Below are 11,800 nucleotides of genomic sequence, written 5' to 3'. Positions count from 1 at the left end.
TCCCCAGGGTGTGGCGTTTGCTCCCTGGGTCCTGTTTTACTTCCACGGGTGGCGGAGGAATTGGAGCCCACTTTCTTCCCTTAAACAGGGACACGAGTCCCTGACTCAGAGTGAGAGCAAATGAGAAAGGGGAGTAGCTAAGAATGCAGACTCTGAAACCAGATTACGAGTGTTCTGATCGTAGCTCTTACACCATCTACATGACCTTGGGCTAAATGAGTCAATGTCTCTGTGCCTCCATGTCTTGTCTGTTACTGAAGTTTAATAATAGTAACTGCCTCAACAGGGTTGTTGTGAAGATTAGATGAGTTAATATATGAAAGCCAGCACTCAGGAAGCGTCTGCTATGATTACCCTCCGCATTCTGTGTTTCGGCTTCAATAGGACACGAGCTATCAAGTCCATGTTTGTTCTGCTCTGCTCACCAGCCTCCTCAGAGTTCTTTCCAGGCCATTTTGCACTTGAACTACATAAGCACTCTCCTATCTGTTGTTTGCGTCAGTCTTCAAAGCTAAAGGAGTGTGATCTCAGTTAATAGCTCCTCTTGTGTCCAAGTAAGACTTCGATGAAACTCTTTAAAAACCGCGCATCTCTGATCATCAGACATGGAGCCAGGAACACAGAATGGAAGAAATAGAATTTGAAAAGCTCGTTGACTCCCCAGACCACAGCTGCCTGGGCACCACAGACAGAAAGGAAAAACCTGCTTCTCCTTCCAACTCGGGCCTCCCCACACCGTCTCTGAATCCCGCCCTGTCCCACACTAGATCTCAGTGCCTTTGGCATGAGGCTTGGCCAACCTAACCCCAACATTCCAGAAAATTCTTCGCTTCGAACCTTTCCTAGGAATGGCTTCCTCTGCCACACCTGTGATTTCTTCAGCTCTCTTGATTCTCTCATGCCTACACGATGAGTCTTAAAAATCTTTCTTTTCTCTGTGTGCACACAAGTAAGAGGTCACATGAGCACACAGCAAGATGGCGGCCACCTACAAGTCAAGAGGAGAGTCCTCAGGATGAAATCTATTTTGCCCGCACCTTGTCTTGGGCTTCCCATCCTCCAGAACTAATCGTGCTGAATGTGGTGGAGAATTTAGACCGCGGATGGGCAAAGCAGAGGCGGGGAGACAAATCAGGGGCTATTGATAATAATCCTGGGGAAAGAAAGGCCCTCTTTTCCTGAGGTGCTGAGTGGAACTCATGGAAGATGGAGGTGTCTGCCATGAAGAGGAGCATCGTGCCTCGAGACGAAGCCTGGAAAGTGTTTTCAAATCCTCTGGTCTCATTTGAGACCCTGGTCTTTTCAGTTAGATATACTGATAATTTTTAGATGGTTTTAGTTATGTCAATTATAACTGAATAAAGCATCAGAATATTCTAACAACAACAACAAGAATCTTAGGCAGGAAAGCTCTTACTTTGGGGATGAAAAGAAAGTCACTCTGATCGTCCATTTTATCCATTTTATAGCCTTTTTCCCCCCTATCTCCAAAGAACAAAAACTGTTTTAGATGGTGGAAAACGTTCTAGCCTGGGAGAGGAAGCCAGGTGCTAAGTGGAGTGTGAGGAGGGGTCAGGGGAGGTGCCCACCGCAGGGTCCCCAGTCCTGGACAGAAGGGCACATGTGAGGCACTCGGCCAGAGCCACTCATGGTCCCGGCAGGACACATTAGCCACTTAGGGATGTGGATGGAAAAGGGGTTTACGGAAAGCAACCTCACGGGGTGATCTGATTGCGAGGTCCTAAAGAAGTCCTAAATGAGCCGGTCGTGGGGGATAGTCACGCCCCAGGCCTATAACTTGTTTATAAAAGGTTTTTCATTACCTTAAGCCAGCCCAGTCCATTGTTCTTGTGCATCTAGGCAAACACACCTCTGAAATAAGCGTAACCACCCTCAAGAGAGCATGTGATCTTGTTAACTCTACTGTAATCCATTCTCCACCTTGCTTTCTCCCACCTCCATAGAGTCTTCCTCAATCTCAAATGCATAAAAGAAACTGCAAAACTGTGATTCTCTGGAGCATTTTAGATCTTGCTTCCTGGCAATTGTCATCAGTTTTGGCTCAAAGAAACTCTTACAAAAAAATCTCTACAGGTTTGGATGTTTCTGATGTCAACAGGGATAAACCTTTCATCCAGCAGCAGGGCTAGATGCAGGCCCCGAGATCAAGGCTCTGGTGCACATCCTGGCTCTGGACTTGTAACTGTGTCCTCACCTGCGTGGAGCGGTTAAATGAAGGTATTCTGTGGTCAGCAGGATGGCACGCAGGCTTTGATCGGCTTCGGGAGAACTTTAAGCAGGCTTTTTCAGTGACTGACCTGTGAGAGTCCAGGCCATGCACTTAACTCAATAACGCATGTGGACATCCTTCCTGAGACGAGAGCCCAAGGCAAGACGCTTCCTGGGCACGTCCAGGACAGGCTCAAGACACGCACAGGGCTCGCCACTCTGGGACTTCTAGAGCTTCTTCCTGGGAGTGTCTGCCTGGTCTCCAGTTTGATAACTCAGGGGCGGGGGTTGCAAAGGCTAGAAACCAAGGTTTCCAGCAGCTTCGAAATCACGTTCCTCTACCAGGCCTCGCCTCTAACTACTTATTGATTTAGACAAGCGGGTTGTTCAGCCTCTTAGTCACAGCTCTCCTCATGCTGTCCATCAAGAATTACCAATAAGAGGCTACAGGCAGAAGCAGGGCAAAGGGACACCATCACCCAGGGTGGGGATTCAGGGAGGCCTGAAAGAGAGAAGACAGGGTCCCAGCTCAGTCCCTGTGCGTGTCAGAGATTCCGAAGCTCTGACCCTGCACCCCCAAATCTGTGCCTCCTCCTTCACCTCTCCCCGACACGGTGGTCGCTGCCTTCCTCTCCTCTTTCTGACTGTGGGCGAATCCCTCGCTCTGTGACTTAACCAGGTTGCAGTGGGATGACATGACCTGACGTTGGGAGATTCCAGATATGACGCAATATCCAGTACACGGCGTCACCTGGGAGGCATCCTGGGCGAAAATATTTAACCCGAACCTCAACAAGGCTTTTGGCCTGACTTCTAGTCTACAAGAAACCCAGAGATAGAGGCAAAGGTTAAAAGAGTGTCACAAAGAAAAAAAAAACAGACATATTTAGAATTGGGGACATTCTTCAAGTCAACTGGCCTATTTCCTGCAAGCACATTTGCTTCTTGAAAGTAAAAATAAAGGTGGAGGGCTATTCTAGATTAAAACAATATAAAGAGATATGCCATGCATGATTCTTGCCTGGAATGTAGTTTTAAAAAACATCATTTGGCTAGGCAAAACCTAGAAATGACAACCATGCACATAACCGGTTGACTGGATATATGTATTATAATGAAATATTACGCAGCAGAGAAACGGGATGTAGCACTGCATCACGTGCCATAAACGTTTCTAAAAAACATAACACGAATTAAACTAACCAGACTCAAAAGAAAAAATGTATCGGGACATAGCTCTGAGAACATTTGACCTTGTTTAGGTGACGTTAGAGAAATCGTTAACATCCTCAGATGCGATGTGGTATTATGGTCATAGAAAAGAATGTTCTTTAAAAGAAACAGAAAAGAGAACATTCCTACTTTTGGAGATTTATACTGAAGCATCATGATACCAGCAAATGACTTTGAAATGGTTCTGCAGCTAGAGAAATAGATGTAAAAAAAAAAAAATCAGCATGACGAGAAGTTTAGAACCGCCGAATGTGGCTCATGGTGTGTGGATGTTCATGTCACTACGTGTTTTTCACCTTTTCGTATTTTTGACATTTGTATAATGGAAAGGTAGGGAACACCTCCGCGGAGCTTCTGCAGTGGCAGGAGGTGGGGGAGGAATATTTGGCCCTTGACATCGGCACGTTGGTGGCCCTGCTTGTCTCTCTTCTCGCCCTCACGGCCCTGGGCAGTCCCCTCTGCCACCTCCATAAGGCGGGGTGGCCAGTGTGTGTTGATCTTTAAAATGTCCTTGAAAGGAGCTCTGTGAGTAGAAGAGACAGTATTTGTGATTACTTTTTTTAAAAAAAATTAAGTAATATATTGGAAGAACCCCAAATTTTGCTTAAGCTTTTAAGTTAAACTTACAACTCTCATTATTTTATTAATAAATGTAGCAATTTTTAACAATCACTCTTAAAGGGGATTTTCACACATTGTTAATTAAATCCCCTTATACATTTTAAATTGATTTATGAATTTAATATATTTCGTTTTCTTTATAAGTACTTCAAATACCTAACAATCAGAACATTGTGAAATTTTAAGAACAATTCTAATAAGTATAATAAATAAAACTTAAAAATACAGTGCATGTCAAGTTCTCATAAATATTCCAATATTGTTTACAAACCTAGTAAAATCACAAATCTAAACAATTACTCAATCACATACTTTAAATTGGGATCATGAGGCTGATAGATTGGATTCTTTAATGCCAACTCCTCTAAAACTTCGCCAACACCCAGAATGCCCAATAAACACAAATGGCTGCAAAACCTAGCAGAAAAGTATTAATATTTTATTTGAGCCCTTCCCAAGGCCAAAAGACACCGACTCACGGAGGAAACAGTGAAGCTGGATGCGGCAAGTTGTCTTTTCGGTCTCAGAGGACTGAGGTGACACAGCAAACAGATTGTACTGTGGGCGCAGGCTCCATTTCTCCCTCGTGACGCTCACAGCCGGGTTAAGCTGTGTGACAGGAGCTCCAGGCTGCAGAGGGGGTTGGAATCTCTGTGGTCAAGCTGTCCCCTCACCACGCCTCTCATCGGCTCTGAGTCATAGCTCCCTGGGCCCAGGCTGCTTCACGTAATTTACCCATCGCCCGATGCTGCACAGAATCCCCCACACCCCCATGTTCTCTAGCAGCACCCCAGCTCAGACAGCTGTTAGACGACGCCCCGCTGGAATCTGTTCCTCTGACGGCCTTGTCTAGCTTCGCACTCAGAACACGAAGCCGTGCTGGGGACGGGCAGGGGCCCTGGACCCACTCAGGCAGCAGGTGCACGGGCCAGGGTCCTGGGAGTGGGGCGCGGGTCTCTCCTGCACTCGCGTCCCCCCACAATGTCTTGGCTGTAGCCAGCTCCCCAGGGCTCTGCGTGGGAGGGGACCGGGCTCTTTATCCAGACCACGGATCTCTGTTCTCTTCCCTGGCTTCCTCTCCGCAGCCCCAGGACCGTCTCCACGGTGTGAGGCCGAGTGGGATTACTTTACTCTCCTTCAAGCCCCTGAGCCCACTTGGTCTGAGTGCCTGGAACCTCAGTAGCCATCTTGCGAGAGGTGTCCTAGAAGCAGCCGGGGGGATTGTACCAATCTGCGTTTGTGCTCAGGTGTGTGAGTGTGGCCGAGGAAAGGGGGCCTGAAGACCTTGGAGCTCAGAGGTGTTCTGCCGCCCACCAGGTGACGTCTGCGTTCGCACCAAGGCCCACGTGTCCTGGTCACCTTTGCGCCTCAGTGTCTAACGTGTGGTATCAGCTCATGGTGTGTGTTTGTCCTGTGATTTCTTCCTCTCTCGTCTCAGGCAAGGATGACACTGGGTGAGGAGACCACGTGCTGTGCTACTTAGGGTGTCCCCCAAAGCTGGGCTATTCTAGGGTTATTTTTTTTAATCGTGGTAAAATACACAAAACTGAAAATTTACCATCGTGATCAGTTGTAAGTGCACAGTTCAGTAGCGTTAAGTATATTCACATCGTTGTGCAGCCAATCTCCACACCTTTTCCGTCTTGCAAAACTGAAACTCTGCACCCCTTAAAGACGAACTCTCCATTCCCTCCCCTCCCCACCAGCACCTGGCGACCGCCGCTTTTCTTTCTGTCCCAATGCGTTTGACTGTTCTAGGTACGTCGTAGAAGTGGCATCATACAGTATTTGTCCTTTTGTGACCGGTTGATTTCATTTAGCGTAATGTCCTCAGCGTTCATCATACTGTAGCACGTGTCTGAATTTCTTTCCTCTTGAAAGCCGCATAGTATTTCATTTTATGTATATACTACATTTTGTTTACTCGTTCATCTGTCCACCCTTTGCCTATTGTGAACAATTCTGCTGTGAACACGGGTGTGCAAATATCTCTTGGAGACGCTGCCTTCAGTGCTTTTGGATAGAGATCCAGAAGTGGGATTGCTGAGTCATATGGTGATTCTACAGTTAAGTTTTTGAGGAACTGCCATACTGTTTTCCCTAGTGGCTGCACCATGTTATGTTCCCGCCAAGTGTGCCTGAGGGTTCCGGTCTTTTAGACAGCTGTGCTTCTAGGACTGGCGTGCGTTCTCTAAGCGGGATCTCCCTTGAACTTGGAAATAGAGACCCTCCGTCTCCTTTCTTTTTTCATCTTCCTGTCTCTCAAATTTCCCAGTGTGTAAATGGTTGGGTTGCAAATGAATCTGATTTTCGGGACCAACCGGGAATCCTGCAGTTCTGTGCGTTTTTCCCCTGGTCCACCATGACGTCATCCTTTCCTCTTTAGCCGACATTTATTTCAATGATCTTTGGATTCCCCCCACCCCCACCCGTAAAACATGGCTTCTTTCCTTCTAAGACGAATCATCCCAAACCGACGTTTCCTCGTACGGAGCAGAAGTGCCCAAATTGCACAAGAATCTCGTCCTGTGGCTCGCAGAGCTGAAACCGAGAGGCGTGAATGAAACGCATTCCCAAAAGCGTGTTCCCGGAGAGGGATATCTGGCTAATCCCTCTTCTCCAGAACGTGCTGGCGTCCCGACCGCATCTCCAGCAGGTAAGGAGGAACGGTTCCTGGGCTTTCAGCTGGCCGCGGGGGTGTCTTCAGGGACAGACTCCAGGCGGCGGTGGAACAGGAAGTCAGAGCAGCTGGAGGAACTGTGGTGAGGAAATGTCCCCCGGGGCCGCAGCTTTTGCTCCATCTCGTTCCGTGACAGGCGTATTCATTTCTTCACTCCCTGGCCAGGTTCTGTGTTTCTCAGCTCTCGGGCCACGTCAGGAATGCGAGGGCGGGACTGGGCCCCAGAGGCCATCGCGAGAGCAGCATCGTAGGTCCAGTTCTTGAGAGATGGCGAAGACCCCTAGCATCCTGCAGAAAATCCCAGAATACCGGAGGACACCACTGCCCAAGTCAGAGCAAAGGGGCAGAAGAGAAAAGGCAGCTTCTGGACAATAGAGACTTCTATTTACCCTTTCCACTGCCCTCCCCAAAGGATGACCTTTCCCTTGTCACTTCAAGCCAGAAGGAAATGGCGTCAGAGGGGGCAGATCGAAGTTCTCTGTGTCAGCTTCCGTGCTGGTCCTTTTCAGGACATGGCTGAGTTTTGTTTTTCTCTCTTGACTTTGCAAGACCGGCCTGGTATTCTAAAAGGCTGGGAGGATCGGCGTCTGTGGGATGCGGTGCCTTACACACTTTTCTGGTCTTCGGTCACTTTTGCACACAGGTGAGGTTGCTTGGAGCAAAGGGCAGGTGAATGGGAAAATTCCTTTGTCCTCATAGTTCCTTTAGAAGCAATTGAGCAGGAAAAAAAAGCCTTTAGTGCACAGAAGACTTGGCAAAGCCCATTTTGATGTCACAAATGGGCCGATCACCAGGTGATATTTAAGAGCGCAAAGGGCACTCAGGTCAACATTTATGGAGCATCTACTGTGCGCTTATCTCTCTGGGACGTGCCAGACTAGGCCTACGGAGATGCATGAGGACCCCTGTCTTCTGATGTACGAATAACTGATTGCAACACGATAGGTATGTGTCGTATAATAAAAAATGTATATTATTTGCACCCCCACTCCCCCTTCCTGGCACAAAGCTCCCACAACCCTTAGAATTTCCGGAGTGATGAGAGTGTCTTTTGTTATTCACAAAGAGACTCCACCGCACCTGAGTTTATGCTAATGAGGTGTCACAGGATGAGTGCTTAGTTTGGGAGAAAGGGCCTGGCCATCCTAGAGGGCTGAAATTTTCAACCACCCCCAGCGCAGGAAGAGGGGCTATGGATTGAGCTCAATCACCAGTGGCCAATGATTTAATCAATCCCGCTTACGTAATAAAACTGCCATAGAAGCCCCTAAACTCTGAGTTTTGGACCCTCCGGAGTGTAAACACACCGGGTGCTGTGTCTGGAGTGTCTGGAGAGGGCCTGGAAACTGGCTGTCACCTCCGCTTGTCCCCTTCTGCCTTGTGTATCTCTTCATCGGACTGTTCGTTGGTGTCCTTTATAATAAACTGCGAGTAGAGCGTTTGCCTGAGTTCCGAGTTGTTCTAAAGACTTATCAAACCTGAGGCGGGGGTTGTTGGAACCCCCTAATTTGTAGTCAGTCTGGCAGATGTGTCGGTAGCCTGCAGCCCCTATTTGCAGGTGGCCTCTAAAGTGGGGGCAGCCTTGTGGACTACGCCCTTCACCTGCTCGGGCCGTGCCCACTCTGAGTGGTGTCGGAACTGTACTGAACCGTAGGACACCCGGTTGGTGTCGGAGATGGAGGGTTGTGAAAACCAGCAGTCGCATGAACAAGGACTCTGCTGTCAGCGCCGCCACCGTCACGTGGCAGAACCACACAGAAGGGCCTTTCCTGTAGGTCAAAGACAGTTGAGTAGCGGCAGGTTCATGTGATTCAACCCATGGACGGAAATGAAGCCACACAGCAAACCTGATGAGCTCAGGTGAGGCCCACATGGTGGCCTGTCAGACTCCGAGGCGGAAAGTCACCACATAGGATGGGCCGGACGTAAAAACCCCTAACTGGAAGCCGGTCATCAGGGGTCGTCACCTCCTAGGCCTGCAGCTGCCTTGACAAAGGTCAGTCTTTGCCGTGAGTGAGCCTGGCTGTTGTCTTTGTGCATCTGAGACAGCATGCCTTTGAAAGGTCGGAGAGATCTCCTTGTCCAGACCCCTCTGGGGACACACACCGCAGGCGAGCCTGAGACCAGAGCAGCCGGCATCATCTAGTCCCCCGCACACCAGCTCTCTGTGCGGTAAATGTTGATTGTTTACTACCCTGTGACCACCCGTGTAAAAGAAGTATGTGCCTCTCCATTTTACTTCCTGTCCAATCCCAGAGATTTCCCCTGTAGCCTGTCGCCTCCCCTAACCTACACCAATGAATTTCTGCGACCTTCTTAGGTGTCCTTTTCCCCTAATGTATAAAAGAAGCTGCAAAACTGCTCTTCTGTGGAGTGTTAACTCGACCCGCTGAGATTTTGTTTCCCAGCGATTGTCAGTTTGGCTCAAATAAACTCATCGAAGTTCCCTGCAGGTCGGGACGTTTCTAAGGTCGCCAAACCTAATGCCATGGCTTCACCATGTGCCGTCTGGTGCAGACCCGGTGCCGAGGGCGCTGTACTTCTCACAGCCCTCACAGCCTCGAGAGCGGAGCTACCGTTCCCAGCTTCCCCCTACGGAGACCGAGATTAGCAGAGGTCAAGAGAAAGGCCCAGGCTAGGGCTGGCGAGGGGCCGGACTGGATTTGAGCCCAGGCAGTGACAGGGAAATGCGTTGGTTTCCCATGTCTGCCGAAGGTGGGTGTCTCAGACTGAGTGGCTGAAATGATAGAAATTCACTCTCTCGAAGCTCTAGCGCTAAAAACCCAAAGTCAAGGTCTTGACGGTGCGGATGGCTTTTTGGAGGCTCTGAGGGAGAATCGTCCCCTGCCTCTTCCCAGCCACGTCCGCGCAGGCAGGCGATGGCGTGCCTCGGCTCGTCTCCGCGTCACTCCAGCCTCTGCCTCTGTCATCGCGTGGACTCTCTCCCTGCGGTTCCCTTCTCTCCAAACAATGCCGGGATCGGCTTTAGGGCCCACCCCAATCCAATATAACCTCATCATGGTTACAGCTGCAGAGACCCTCTTTCCAAAATGGTCCTACTTACAGGAACTGGGGGTTATGACATCATCACTTTGGGGGGACACGATTCGGGGGACCTACAGCGCTGAGCTCTTAAGTGGGAATCCACACCTGTCAGATGCTGTGCGCCGTCGACACACTTGCGTGCCCATGTGGGGGCCGGGACCTCCACCTGCCCATTGGCCTCCTGGACCGTGCAGGCCCTACACAGAGCTGGGCTGGATGGGAGGGTCACACACCTGCAGGCAGAGGCCGATGGAGGAGCCAGGCTCGGGCAGCTCCGCTGTGGGGGAGGACAGGCCAGCCGGTGGCGTCCAGGTGGACCACCCAGGATGTGTGGGCAAGGCAAGGGGGCGTTTGTCATGGCTGCTATGAACATACATCCCTGCCTACATCATGGCTTAAATCACCTTGACAGGAAAAACCTGAAACTTAAAATTCTGGGCTGAAGATACTTTGTTTTTCTTGCTAATCAGTGCTCTTGCTTTTGGCTAGTGGTTAGAAGGGTTTTAAAAATTACAGCAAAAAAGCTTGTGAGAAGCTTCTGGAAGACATGGTGTCAGTTGTCTACAGAAGTGGAGCCAGGGAAAGGAGAAATAATCACTCGGCCAGGAGGGTTCCGGACTAGCGGCTGTACCTTCTCAGCGCTTCCGTGAAGAGCTCGTCATGAAGCTGTGTCAAGTGCAGTCAACTACTTATTGTAATGTAGGAACTATGAGCCCCAGGATGAGGCGTAATTAATAGTCCCGAGGACTGTGGCCACACACGGCTCTGTCTGGACATTTCCGAGAGCCGGGAGTGCCGTGAGGGCCGTCTGGACCCGGGGACCTGCCCGGAGCAATTCTCGGCCAGCAGTGCGTTCAGTGCTCCAAGGACCAGATAGGAGCCTGTCCCACCGAGCAGACGCACGGAAGCTGGCTGCGTCCCATCTTTTCGGCACATGGCAACGGTTCATTTGAACCAACACAAATCCATCTGGCGATACCAAAACGCCTCCCGCTCTCCCGCAGGGTTCCTGCGAACCGAAGCCTGCACGTTTAATCGACGCTCGCTTCTGGGGCCAACAAAATTGCCAAAGGGCAAGTTCCCAGGTTTCACGTGGGGAGAGATTCTCCTTTGGTCGCTTTACCAGTGGATTCAGTCACTGGAACCCACGTGTCAGCGAGAGCTCCCTGAGCTATCTGCCAGCGCTGCCCGTCACCTTTGAGCCTCAGCCCCAGGACTGGCCACGCAGACTCTTCCTCTTGGGCCAGACTGAGGTTTCTCAAGTGTGACTCAGACTGGTGATCAGGTCCAGGCAGTGGAGATAATTGTGTCTAGTCTGGTGTTTCCTTGGGACGAGGAAGTCCCCTACTAACTTCGCTCCGACGTCACCTTTTATGACTTTTTTTTTTCCCCCTGGCTGCTCCCTCATGTTCCCCAAGTTTGGGTCCCTGGACCGTCTCACTCCGAGCTACCCACCCCAGGTTCATCTGCTTCTCAGCTTCTCTCCAGAGGACTCTAGAATCCTAGCACCACCTCTTCCCCGACGACAGGACCCAGATGTCCGCCTTCTGCCAGCGCTCGTCCTGTCCAGTGCAACGTGTCTACCATCAGATTCAGTTTGTTCCGCTGCTCCCACTTTGGCCTGGCTCACGAGGAACCGTGCTTGACGTTGAAGCTTAGATGGTAAAGCGCCAGTGCCTCAGTTGCGAAGCCTTAGCGTCCTTCACCCTCCATGCCCGCCCCCCGCCCCCCTTCCCGCCACCTCACTGCCAGCTGGCCTCTCTCGCAGGCCTGAACACCGCTCGGCTGGACTCTGGCCACAGCTTCCCTCCCAACTGCTCTGCTGGCTTCTGGTGTCTCAAAATGCTTCATAGCAGCTTAATTGATCCTGTTAAGCCCACAACTCTGCACTCACGTAGCTGTCCTGCTAAAAACTTCTTAGGGCGTCTCTCTCCTCTGCCAGATAGAGCCCCCAAAGCCCCCATCCTTCCTCCTGGAATGAAGGCCGCTTTC

This window comes from Pteropus alecto, unplaced genomic scaffold (assembly GCF_000325575.1).
Source record: "Pteropus alecto unplaced genomic scaffold, ASM32557v1 scaffold87, whole genome shotgun sequence".
NCBI classification, from domain to species: Eukaryota; Metazoa; Chordata; class Mammalia; order Chiroptera; family Pteropodidae; genus Pteropus; species Pteropus alecto.
Note: the sequence above shows the minus strand (reverse complement) of the source record.